Genomic DNA, 12,016 nt, shown 5'->3' with positions numbered 1-12,016 from the left:
CTCTCTCTCTCTCTCTCTCTCTCTCTCTCTCTCTCTCTCTCTCTCTCTCTCTCTCAGTGATTCATATTTTAAAACAATAGGCTGCCATGCACCCAGGGTTTCCTTTCATACTTCTTGGTGGAACTTGAACTCATGCACCAATGAGAGACACATTATCTTTTGAACACTAAATAATTATTGTCATTCTCTGATTTGACTAGAATTTCAATGCCTGTTAATACAACCATTGACCTGTGTTTAAAGGAAGAAAAACAATGTGAGATATATATCAAATCAATTCCAAAGTAAAAGAAATAATGTTTAAATGTATATACACACATATGAATATGGATTATATATAAATAATATTTACTTTAAAGGATTGGTTTGAGGAGTAAAGGAAATAATATATATAACATTTATGATCTACATGGGAGGAGGCTCCAGAAGTTTCTTGCTAAATTGCACTTAAGGACTAATTAAACATAAAATTGATTTTTACTATTTTTTTCTAATATCAACACAGGACCAGTTTGAGAGGTGGAATTAATAAAGTAACAAATTTGTTGCAAAAAAAGGAAATGCTAGCATAAATTAGTTGTCACAAATTCACCAAAGAACATAAGCTGGTTTTGACGTGAATATAGAGGCAGATTAAACCAGGCCCTGGAGTGAGTCTTTTTCCCTCAGTACAGAATTAGGGACAAAGATTCTTCGTATTGAACAAATCCTCTGACTTGTCTCTTTTGGATGCTTTATTTTCCTTTTCCTCAAAACAAAGACTAATTCTGTATACTAATAAATTACCAAATTTTTTTTTAACTGGGGATTGAACTCAGGTATGTTCTACCACTGAGGCCCCTCCAGCCCTTTTTGCTTTGACACAGGGTTTTGCTAAGCTGGCAAGGCTGGCCTCAAACTTGAGATCTTCCTGTCTCGGCCTCCCAAGTAGCTGCGATTACAGGCATGCACTACCACAGCCAGATAGCAATGATCAATATTTGTAAACATGTGTTTAAAGAAATATACATGCCCAAACATTGCTTGAAAATTTATTAAGCTTTAATTATTGTGCAATTGTCCCATTTTTGTGCTGACTAAATAAATAAAGAGGGAGGTTAAAAGGAAATCAAGTGGCAGTCATGTTACACTATTGATATGGATAAGCATAAAAATTACCAACTGATGAAGGCATTGTTAATAATTACCATTTATATTATTCAAAGTAAAATGTTTTATTTATAGTGCTAGGGCTATTTTGTTGCAAGTATTTGTACCTCTACTAGATAACTAAATAATAGCTGGTACTTAGGGATTCACAGTGCTTTACATGAATTATGTCCTTTACTCCTTATACCAATCATTTAGAGTATACATGATTTTCAATTGCAGAGGAATATCCTGGGGTCAGAGTAGTGAAGAAACTTGACCAACATCACAGAGCTAGTTAAGCAGCAGAACAGTACTTTGCCTAGTTACAAAGCCTTTGTCCTTTCCCAGGCACACTACGATCTCGATCTTGATCAAGCAACAATGACAGAGAATAGCAACACAGACCCACCTTACTGCATTAAAAAGATTCTCAATTTGGCACACGCCTGTAATCCCAGGGGCTCGGGAGGCTGAGGCAGGAGAATCGCAATTTCAAAGCCAGCCTCAGCAAAATCGAGGCACTAAGCAACTGAGACCCGGTCTCTAAATAAAATGCAAAATAGGGCTGGAGATGTGGCTCAGGGGTTGAGTGTCCCTGAGTTCAATCCCCGGTATGCAAAAACAGAAAAGAAAACATAATGTCTTAGGAACAAATGTGATTAATCTGGAAGTCACTCAACAAATATGTAAAAAAAAAGGTCAACAATGTGCCAGGCTCTGAGCTGTGTGCTAAAATGTAGAGCTAAATCACAGGGTTCCTGCACATTAAATATAGTCACATTACAGATAGATGGAAACTGTGATAAGGGACAACAGGGAGATTTAAAGAAAAAAACTCAAAAGGTAAGGGATGCTCAACTCTCCTTAAAAAAATCAGTGATGTCTATAAAGGAGAAGAGAGACATTGAGGTGTAAGTGATGGATGAGTGTGCTTCTGGAACTGGTGGAGGAATTAGGACATATAAAGAGAGGGAGGCAGGGAATGAATGGCAGGCACCAGACTCTATTGTGACTCTCAAAAGTCTCTGCGTATCAGAAACACTTGGGGAATTTATTTTTAAATTTCTTATGCCCAAGCCTTACTCAGACACAATAAGTGGAATTACTTGGGGTTTAAAAGTAGATGAGAGAAAGCTATAAAAAGGCCATATTTCTGGAAACTAGAGTAGAGCTAAAAATCCATTTGAGAAAATAAAATAAGGTATCGCAAAGGAAACAAAATATCAACACGGCCACATACAAGTGTTACAGGAAAATTCCTGCAGCATTCTATGTCTTTTTAGATGTAGATCTACATTATATACACTTTTGTGCATGTACAATATGTTTCAAAAAAGAACTGAATTGCCTTTTTAAATATTAACTGCCTCTTATGAATGTGATCCAGTATCAGCTTTCTTTATTTTATTGAATTTTCACCAGGCCCATGTTTCTCAGCAGGAAGAAATGCTATTTATAGGAAAACAATTAAGACAATTATGTCTCAAAACATCCTCCCAAAGATTATCCTAAATGATTGTGAGAATATCTTAAATGATCTATGTCCATAGAAAACAGATGGACATTATTGTGACAATGTCATAGGCATATCCTAACTAGACCCAAAGCATGTACATAGGTCCAAGCTCAGGTCTGTGTTTCCCTAAATTAAGCCAGAGGAAAACTTATCTGCTAGAAAGAAACAAGTTGGAAAAAAAAAAAGCTAAACATTTTAAACTGTATTATAAGAAACTGTACTCACAGAATTAAAAAATAAAGTCACAGTAAAGAAATACAAAATAAGGATTAGAAGAACCTGGGAACTTACAATTTTATGCTTCTAGCAGCACAGAGATGATAAGATAAATGATTCTTTGATAAACACTGAGTAGAAAGATCAGAACATCTATAGTAAACAGGGATGCAAATGACAGATGACTCACTCTCTGTAGATATGACCAGAGTGATGGGGGTTAGCTATGTAAAAAGAAGCCGCACATGAAGCATAGTTATGTGTTTTTTAATCTGAAGATAAAAGTTATGCCAGATATGTTTTTTTCAAATAAAGATGAAGAAAAATAAGGAACATAAAATGAAATTCTGCTGCCCTGTATTAACAGCCAAATTAGATTTGATGTAATACTATCAACAATTAAAAAAAAATCTAGAAGATAGGGAGACATTGGTTACACATCCACGTCTCCCTATCTTCTAGTTTTTTTTTAAATTGTTGATAGTATTACAAAATGTGTTTCTACAATCTGTACACGTGGTAAAAATGGGAGTTCATAACCCACTTGAATCAAATGTATGAAATATGATATGTCAAGAGCATTGTAATGTTTTGAACAATAATAATTTTTTTAAAAAAAGATAGGGAGACAGCTGTTATGATCTGAAAATTTGTGTTCCCCCATGTTTTAGTCAGCTTTTGATACTGTGAATAAAGGATCTGACCAGAACAACGATACAGGAGGAAAGTTTTATTTGAGGCCTCACAGTTTCAGAGGTTTTAGTCCATAGAAGGCCAGCTCCATTCCTAGGGGCTTGAGATGAGGCAGGACATCATAGTGGAAGAGTGTGGTGGAGGGAAGCAGCTCACATAGGAAGCAGAGAGAGAGAGAGAGAGACTACACTCTCCAGACACAAAATATATACCCCATAGCTGAGCCCCCACCTGCCTCCAGTTACCACTCAGTTAATCCCACCCAGGATTAATTAACTAATTAGGTTAAGGCTATCTCCCAATCATTTCTCCTCCAAACCTTCTTGCTTTGTCTCACATTTGAGCTTTTGGCGGATACCTCACATCCAAACAACAACACCCCAAAATATATATGTTGAAATCCTAATCCCAATATGATGATATTAGGAGATGGAACCTTTGGAAGGAGTGCAATTTGTGCCTTTAGAAGAAGAAACGCAAGAGAAGATTTTTCTCCCAATCATTCAAGGATAAAATGATAAATTAACAGTCAGCCATCAGAAGACAACCCTCTCCAGAACCAGACTTTGTTGGCACTCTGAACTTTAAGGGGCTGACATCCAGTCTCCAGGACTGTGTATAACTTCTGAGGTGTATAAGCCATCCAGTCTATGAAACTTCATTATAGCAGCTGAAACTAAGACACAAAGGATTGCAAATATTTTATGCTTCAGTGTCATCATCTATAAAACAAAAAGTCTGAATATTGGGATCATTAAGATCTATATAAAAGAGAAAAATTCTGAATCTATACAAAACAGAAACATGTTTATCAGTGAATTTCAAAGGAAACTGTATGCAATGGCAAAACCCACATGAACAAAATGATGCTAATTCGATAGCCCAGACTATGAACCATTCAATGTCCTCACATGACATCATGTCACACTTTTAAACAAACACTTCCAGAAATCATCAGTTTTTCCTGGGACTCATCAGGATCACCAGAACAGGCAAACACACCCAAAACCCTTTTTTGACTCTCTTCTCTACAAATCTCTCTCTCTCTCTCTCTCTCTCTCTCTCTCTCTCTCTCTCTCTCTCACACACACACACACACACACACACACACACCTTGCCTTCCTTCCTTTAGACAAATAAAAAGAAGTTACATCTCCTGGTCTCATTTTCCAACACTGGATAGAAATACACTATAAATACCTAATCTTGCCCACTGATCTACTCTAAAGAATTAGAAGATTCTAGAGTAGAGAATTCCAAGAATATCTCATACTTCCCAAACCACTGCATTTTATGATTTTTTTTGAGAATACAAGTTTTCTGCCACACAATTTTCTCCAATCTGTTCCAGCCTTCACTTCTTATAAATAGTTGTGGGTCACAAATGTTGTTTCTGTTTGCTCAGATTAATTCGAATACTGCGTGTGTGTGTGTGTGTGTGTTTTGTAATGCTGCTAGTGGAGGATAGGATGTCTTCTGTCAAATATGCTTGCATATGTATACATAATGCTTTATTTTATATATTTACTAAGTGTGAGATGAAGTGATTCGACTTGTACTATATCTGTATTTTTTTTTAAAAAGCTATACTATGAATGATAGAAAACTGTTGACTTTTTAATACAGGGAGTTAAATTAGAATTAGAATTAAACAGAGCACACTGCCTTATTTATCACAATATCCCCAAGTATAAATCCTGATGAAAGAAATTATTTTTATGTACTGATTATTTAGGAAATTACATAATTGAGATAAAATTGGTGTTATATTTTTAAATGTTATTTTTACTGTCATCCCTGAAGTGCTTTGAAGTGGGTTCATATTATAAACCCATTTTTCTGGTGAGAGAATTGATGTACAAAGATTCTTGGATAACTCAGCAAGGATCACACATCTGAGGACTAAATTAAATTACTGAAAATAACTTTCAAAGAATAAAAGGTTATATAAACATAATAGCATTAACAGATTATAGAGAACAAAAGATAGGAGCATAAACAAAATATTACCTCATCCACCCTGATGTTTTCATTTTAAAAAATCAAAAAACTTTTCAAAGAAGCATACTGCTAAAGTTTATAGTAATAAAAAATTGCATATGTAAATATAAATTAAACTTCTTCTAAAGAAATATATAAGGATAAAGAAAGTAAAAGTTTTACAGGATAGACTACCATTTCAAAGAATTTCTTAAATCTTACTGAACCATCAAACCCTTAAAAGAAAAATGAACTTTAAAATGTCTTCTAGGGTTTCTGCTATCCCAGGTAGGTAGGTATTGATCATAAAGGGCACCTTTTGAATTGTCTAATGCAAGGAGTACCCAGGATTGTGGCTTTCTTGAAAAATGTTATTACACATATTAAATTTTTTTGAACAGTCTTAGAAGAGCTTTCCTTTGGTATTCTGACTCCCATATGATTCTTGTCCTGGAGAATTGCATGCCTGCATGGTACTCACAGGACACCGTCAAACGGGTATCATAATTAGGTACAAATATGTTACCATTATAAATGTAGAGGTAGTGATAGAGATAGACATGTTGCAAATTCAGATTACAAATCAAGTAGACAAAGCAAGAGCCTGCCAAAGCAGGTACCCCACCCTCCCCACTGGCCCTTCCCTTTTGTTAACACATGTTCAACTCTTTTATATCACAGGAGACAAAGAAATTCCCTTTAAATATTTTTTCCCTTTCTGCTGTTGTTCTTTTAATATCTTCATTCGTTTTTGTTTTTTTAAAGCTTGGTTTACTACTATACATCTAGTTTTTCACTTATTACTCCCTCTTTAGTCTCCATAAACTTGAGTGCCTGTACACCACAAGCTAATGACCCTGCTTCTTCCCTTAATTCAATAACCAACCATTCTTTTGACTTTTGGTTCAATTGCTTATTCTTGGTTGTCCTCTGTCTTCTTGAAACTCACTTGTCCTTGCTTGCATGAGTCCACTTAATTTTCCTTCCACTTTCTCCTGTTCATGAGTCTCCCTGGTTGACTCTATTTACCTGATCTGTATCCACAACATGAATATAATCCCGAACAGGGGGTCACAATCTTGACTGTGAATCTAATTACCCTGGAAGGTTTATTAAAACAAACACACAAACAGTTTTCCAGGCCCCAGTTTCAAAGCCACCCAGTTCAGTGGGACTGGAATGAAGCCTGATAATTTATATTTCTAACAAGTTCCCAGATAATATGGAAGCTGCTGGTTTAAGAACCACATTGAAAACTACTGACCTAAGGTTTACTCCTTTTCCCTTTTATGGACTCTTATTCAGAAACTTCTTCTATTGTGATGATTTTAACTATCACCTGTCATAAGTCACTGTTAAACTGATATATCCAATCCTGAACCCTCCACTAAATTTTATTTTCGCATCTGTAACTTCTATTTTTATTTATTTATTTATTTATTTGTTTGTTTGTTTGTTATTTATTTTGATACTGGGGATTGAACCCAGGGCCACTTAATCACTAAGCCACATCCACAGCACTATTTACTTACTTATTTGAGACAGGATCTTGCTGAGTTGCTTAGAGCCTTGCTAAATTGCTGAGGTTGGCTTTGAACTCATGATCCTTCTGCCTCAGCCTCCTGAGCCCCTGGGATTACAGGTATGCACCACCATGCCCAGTTCTAACCTCTATGTTCACTTGCTCTCCTTCCAGAATTTAATATGTATAACCTCGTTCATCATCTTGTTTCCCAGGCACCATTTCCTCCCTCGGATTTTCTCTTTCTTGTCCCTTGAGTATACCCATCATTTCCCTCATCATCTAGGCTCCATGAGAAGATATCATTTTTCTTGCCATTTGCCATCAACCTTGGTGTCTCTTGACTGCCCTTCCTTGCATTGTTACTAGGCCAAGTCGATGCAGGTATGCTTTACCTCACACCTGGACTCTGATAATCACTCTTTATCCTTCTGCCCAAACACACTCTTTACACAAATACTACTGTCAAATTAATCTCCCTCCAATACCCTTTATAAACTTTGATAGTTTTCTGTTGTGTGTGGCAGAGTTTTTCAATTGATAGGGGTCATGAATAGATTACAGGTGTGCCAGTATGTCCATTTCCTAAGCCATCTGGCCTGGCTTGGGACAGCTGAGCCCTAAGCAGTCAGAAGCAGCTAAAAGACCACTTCCTGTTTTCCCATCACCACTGCACATGGGACAGAAGTGGCTTGTGCTGTGGCTGGTCTTCCTTGGTGACACTAAGCAGGCCTGGGTGGGACAGCTGAAGAGAGCACCAGCCTGGAGCTTCTGGTTTTGCAGAGGCAGAACATGTCAACCTGCACTTACCATCTAGTTCAGAAGCTGGAGGCTCCACTAAAGAGAGCTTTGACATCAAAGTGAATTGGTGAAAGCGCACAGCATTGTAGAAAGGGGGGGAGATCCTGGAAAAGGAATCATTAAAGAAGCTGACACAGTAAAATTTAAGAACAACAATAACAAACTGGATGGCTTGAGTAATTCAGGAGGCTGATAAAGATGAATGACAGACCACAGGGAGGGAGGGAACAGTGAAAGGGGATTGGAGAGTCAAGATCTATAAAGGCTGAATAATGCACTGGATGCAAGCACCAAATCTGCAGCCTGGGCTCAAAATCGGACTCTGCCTTTTTCAGCTATTTGACCCTGGGCAAACTGCTTGACATCTCTGTGCCTCAGTTTTCTCTTCTGTGTACTTAGCACATAGCGTTAGTGTAAGGATCAAATGAGTGGATTGTATGAGGAGCACATGGAATCATGACACTGCACTAAGTCTTCTCGATCCCTCTCCATTACCAACACTATAGAGCATGTGCAAAGACAGTCAGCCAACTCAGGAGTGCTGAGACATTGGAACACCTACTTTCTATTAAGAAGAAGAAGGAATGTGTTGTGGCACAGTAGCATCACAATCTATAAGCTTTGTGCTTTTTTATTTTTAACAATACATTCATATTATAGTAAAAAAATATCAATGAATAATACTATACCTCTCATTTTATACAGGAAAGTTTACTCAAGAGACCAAAAAGCCTAGATCAGAAGATTTCCATGACAATTCTTTCAAATCACAATTAACTCTAAAATTATATCAAATTTAGATTACTTTCAACCACACAATTTTTTATTAGAGCTTGATGGTTAGACATAGTTGTTAGGTTCATCCTGACAAACCCATAAATGCATGGAAATGATTCCCTCCTTTTCCCTCCCCATTTCCTTCCTGGCCTCCTTCCCCTCCCCCCTTCTCCTTTGTCTACTCTGCTAGACTTCCTTTTGCTCATCTATTAATTTGTATTTGATTAGTTCTTTATGTACTCTTATCCTTCCCTCTTCCTTTCCTTTATTTTATTCTAGCTTCTTTGTATAAGATAAAACATTCAACCTTTGAGTTTCTGAGTTTGGCTAATTTCACTTAGCATGATAGTCTCCATTTTCATCCATTTAGTGGCAAATGCCACAACTTCATTCTTTTTAATGGCTGAGTAGAATATAACATATATGTCACACTTTCTTAATCCACTCATCTAATAACAGGCAACTGTCAACCACACAATTTTTAAGACATGGCTTAAACAATAGGAGATATTACTTATTATCCTTAATAACAAGCTCAGCAGATGGAGCTTTGGGTCACTCCTCTGAAATTTAGATGGCTCCTTCTGTCTAATCATACCATGGCTTCCACACCTTCTGCAGCCCAAACTCACACAACAGTGTTCATGAAGGCAAGATGGGGTGGTGAGGCTTATCTCCTCTCTCTTTTCATCAAGTTAGACATTTTTTCCCAGAATCCCTCAGCACTCCTTCCCTTAAATCTCATTGTCCATAAATGGACAGTACAATCACCATTGGACCAGCCACTAGCAAAAGGAAATGGGATTATCACAACAGTTTAGACAGACCAGGACTACCTCTGGGGCTGGGCACACATTCTCTAATTGTATCGTGATCAGATACCTGAACAAAGTTAGGAGGACTCGAGCAAGGAATAAGCTAGGCAAACAATATCCTTGGCTTGACAAAAAGTCGATTAGGGATATTAAAAAAGTGCCAGAATTTAAGGTAAGAACTAGAGATCAACTGTGAAACATCATCCTTATGCTTGATTTCCAACATCAGAATAAGTCCAGATTTCTAGTCTAATAGGGATATCCATGACACTGAATAATCATACAAATTAATTTAATGTTTTCCAGAAATTAAATACTCTCTTAAAATTTTAAGTCATACATGCCACTCACATAATTATTTCACATTTGCTACTCATTGAGTTATTCATTAAAATGATGTTGTCCTAAATCTTTCAATACATCATGAAACATCAGAAAGAAAACAAAATTCCAAACTATTTGATATAATACATACAATGAAAAAAAGTAACTTTCCTCATAGTCACAAGACAGTGTCTTGTTATTATGTAGGCTGATTTATCTCAATCTCTACAAATCTGAGAAATCCCCAAGGTCAAGGCTTGTCCAGCAGGTAGCACTTGTTCCATAAACATATGTTGAATCAAAGAATAAATGAATGCAAGTCCTTTCAAATCATCTTTCTATTTGCCTTTTCTCCTTCTTTTTCCCACTTTATTTGCAGTGACTTTGTTTTATTTATCATTTATTTTTTCACCATTTCATTTGATCTCACTGATAGCACCTGGTTTCCGATCATATATTATTTTGTTTTATGTGGGATTGAGAGAGGTAAAAGGTATGATCAGGGAGATTTATAGATATAGATGCAATAATGAAGGTACAAAAATGAGCAAAGAACAACTGAATGTTCACTAGGGCCCTAACTACTATCACTCTGATTGTTCAGTTTCTTCAGCCTTCAAAATTAATGTTTAATAGACATTTTCCTCTATAGCCAGGATAGAGAAAAAACCATGCAAGATTTCCAAAAGGGTTGCAGAGGTTATAGAATATTCTTTCAATAGAATGAAAAAATCTGATATTTTAGGAGTGTCCCTCTTTGCTAGCCCTTGAGCAAACTGTTTACAACTTTGCAGATAGAAGTTAACATGTGGAAAACTTGTAGAACACCATGAGTGATACAAAGAATCCCACAGAAATGCAAGCTGTGGAATGTGTCTGATTATTGCCCTCTGGATATTGACCAGTTTTGTCCCTATTTGTAAATTCATTTCAGCATTCCTAGTCTGAAAATACACGTATGGCACTTTGATTTCTCTTTTGATCTCACTATATATCTCACTGGCTCTCTGATTAATTAGTAAGTTAAATAAAGTTTTTAATGCATATTCATCTTATATGAGAGGCATGATTTTACCTTTTTAAAAAACAAATATTAATTTTGTGAAGTAAATAGGACTGGTTTAAATTAACAATTTTTTTAACAACAGAGCATTTAGAAATCTCTTTCCATCATTCAAATTCACTTCTCCACTCCCATTTTCAAACCAGCAGTGTTAAAAAGCATTCGTGGTGCTTGCCTGAACTTGCTGAGATGGCAAACAGTTGACTATTTCTTCAGTGAGATGTTCTTTCTTTAATTAGAAGATGAACCTGTTCAAATTCAAAACTCAAACAGACATTTATCGAGAAATTCAAGAAGAGGGTCATAATATTTAACATAGCACCAATCACATAGGTAAAAAAAATTTAAAAACAGAAAACAGTTCTCACGGTATCTGACCCTAACACACCGTTTAGGCTTATTTACTAAACAGAGTTGCCTTTTTTGCATATAATTGTCATAAATTACTAGCCATAAAATTTCTTAATTGGATTAAATGTGTCAAAAAACAGGCCATCTATCAAGATAAAGACAAACTGTCACTATTTGATTGAAGAGGGAAATGCCCTTTTTAAGCTTAAACAAGACATGACTTTCTCCTTTAAGAGGACTCAAATATTTGCTTCGGTTTTTGTTTTAAGCCAAGAAGCAGTTCTTACACTTTAACACAGTGGAAAATGTCTCTCCTATCATTCTTCTCTTCTAAACCTCCCCTACAGTGGCTATTGAATTTAAAACATAAATGTACCTCTGTGACAATCATGTCACCTCTCTGTTTTTTTCTCATGCGACAGAAAGTGCACATCTTCTCAGATTGATGTTTCCATCTCAGCTGACTGATCTGGCAGGAGGAGCAGCTATAATTTCCCAACAGGTTGACATAGCAAAGCCTGGGCTGGGCAGACAGCACAGGACCTTTCATCGGGTGTAATCTACAACACATGCGTATTACAGAGTGCCAGGTGTGGATCCGTGGGTGTCACAATGAGTCACAAGAAAAGGTATTTCACCCATTTTGGGTGCTTGATATCATAAAAAACATGGGTATGAACCACAGTTTTACCTTTTTGGTGGAAAATTATAAAGGCCAACCCACAGTTGGAAATAAATGTGTTGTTCTCACCAAGGAAGCCATCAAAAACAAAAACATTAATTTATTTCAGGAAATATGTCCCAACCAACTGGCTGAAAAAGTACTA

The 12,016-nt window shown here is 36.4% G+C and overlaps 1 long non-coding RNA gene across 5 annotated transcripts in view; it reads right to left on the bottom strand.

Annotated features, from left to right (window-relative positions):
* LOC107141396 overlaps window positions 1-11,712 on the bottom strand; it is a 102,483-nt gene extending 90,771 nt beyond the window's left edge. For all 5 annotated transcript variants that reach the window (XR_001503437.2, XR_007351412.1, XR_001503435.2 and 2 more), the window contains exons 1-2: window positions 11,566-11,712; window positions 7,869-7,963 (exon numbers count right to left, since the gene is read on the bottom strand). This is a non-coding gene — a long non-coding RNA (uncharacterized LOC107141396). The remainder of the gene's footprint in view (window positions 1-7,868; window positions 7,964-11,565) is intronic.
* Between the last annotated feature and the right edge of the window lie 304 nt (window positions 11,713-12,016).

This window comes from Marmota marmota, unplaced genomic scaffold (assembly GCF_001458135.2).
Source record: "Marmota marmota marmota unplaced genomic scaffold, marMar, whole genome shotgun sequence".
In the NCBI taxonomy this organism is placed as follows: Eukaryota; Metazoa; Chordata; class Mammalia; order Rodentia; family Sciuridae; genus Marmota; species Marmota marmota.
The sequence above is the reverse complement of the archived record's forward strand: the minus strand, read 5'-3'. Positions and strand labels throughout refer to the sequence as shown.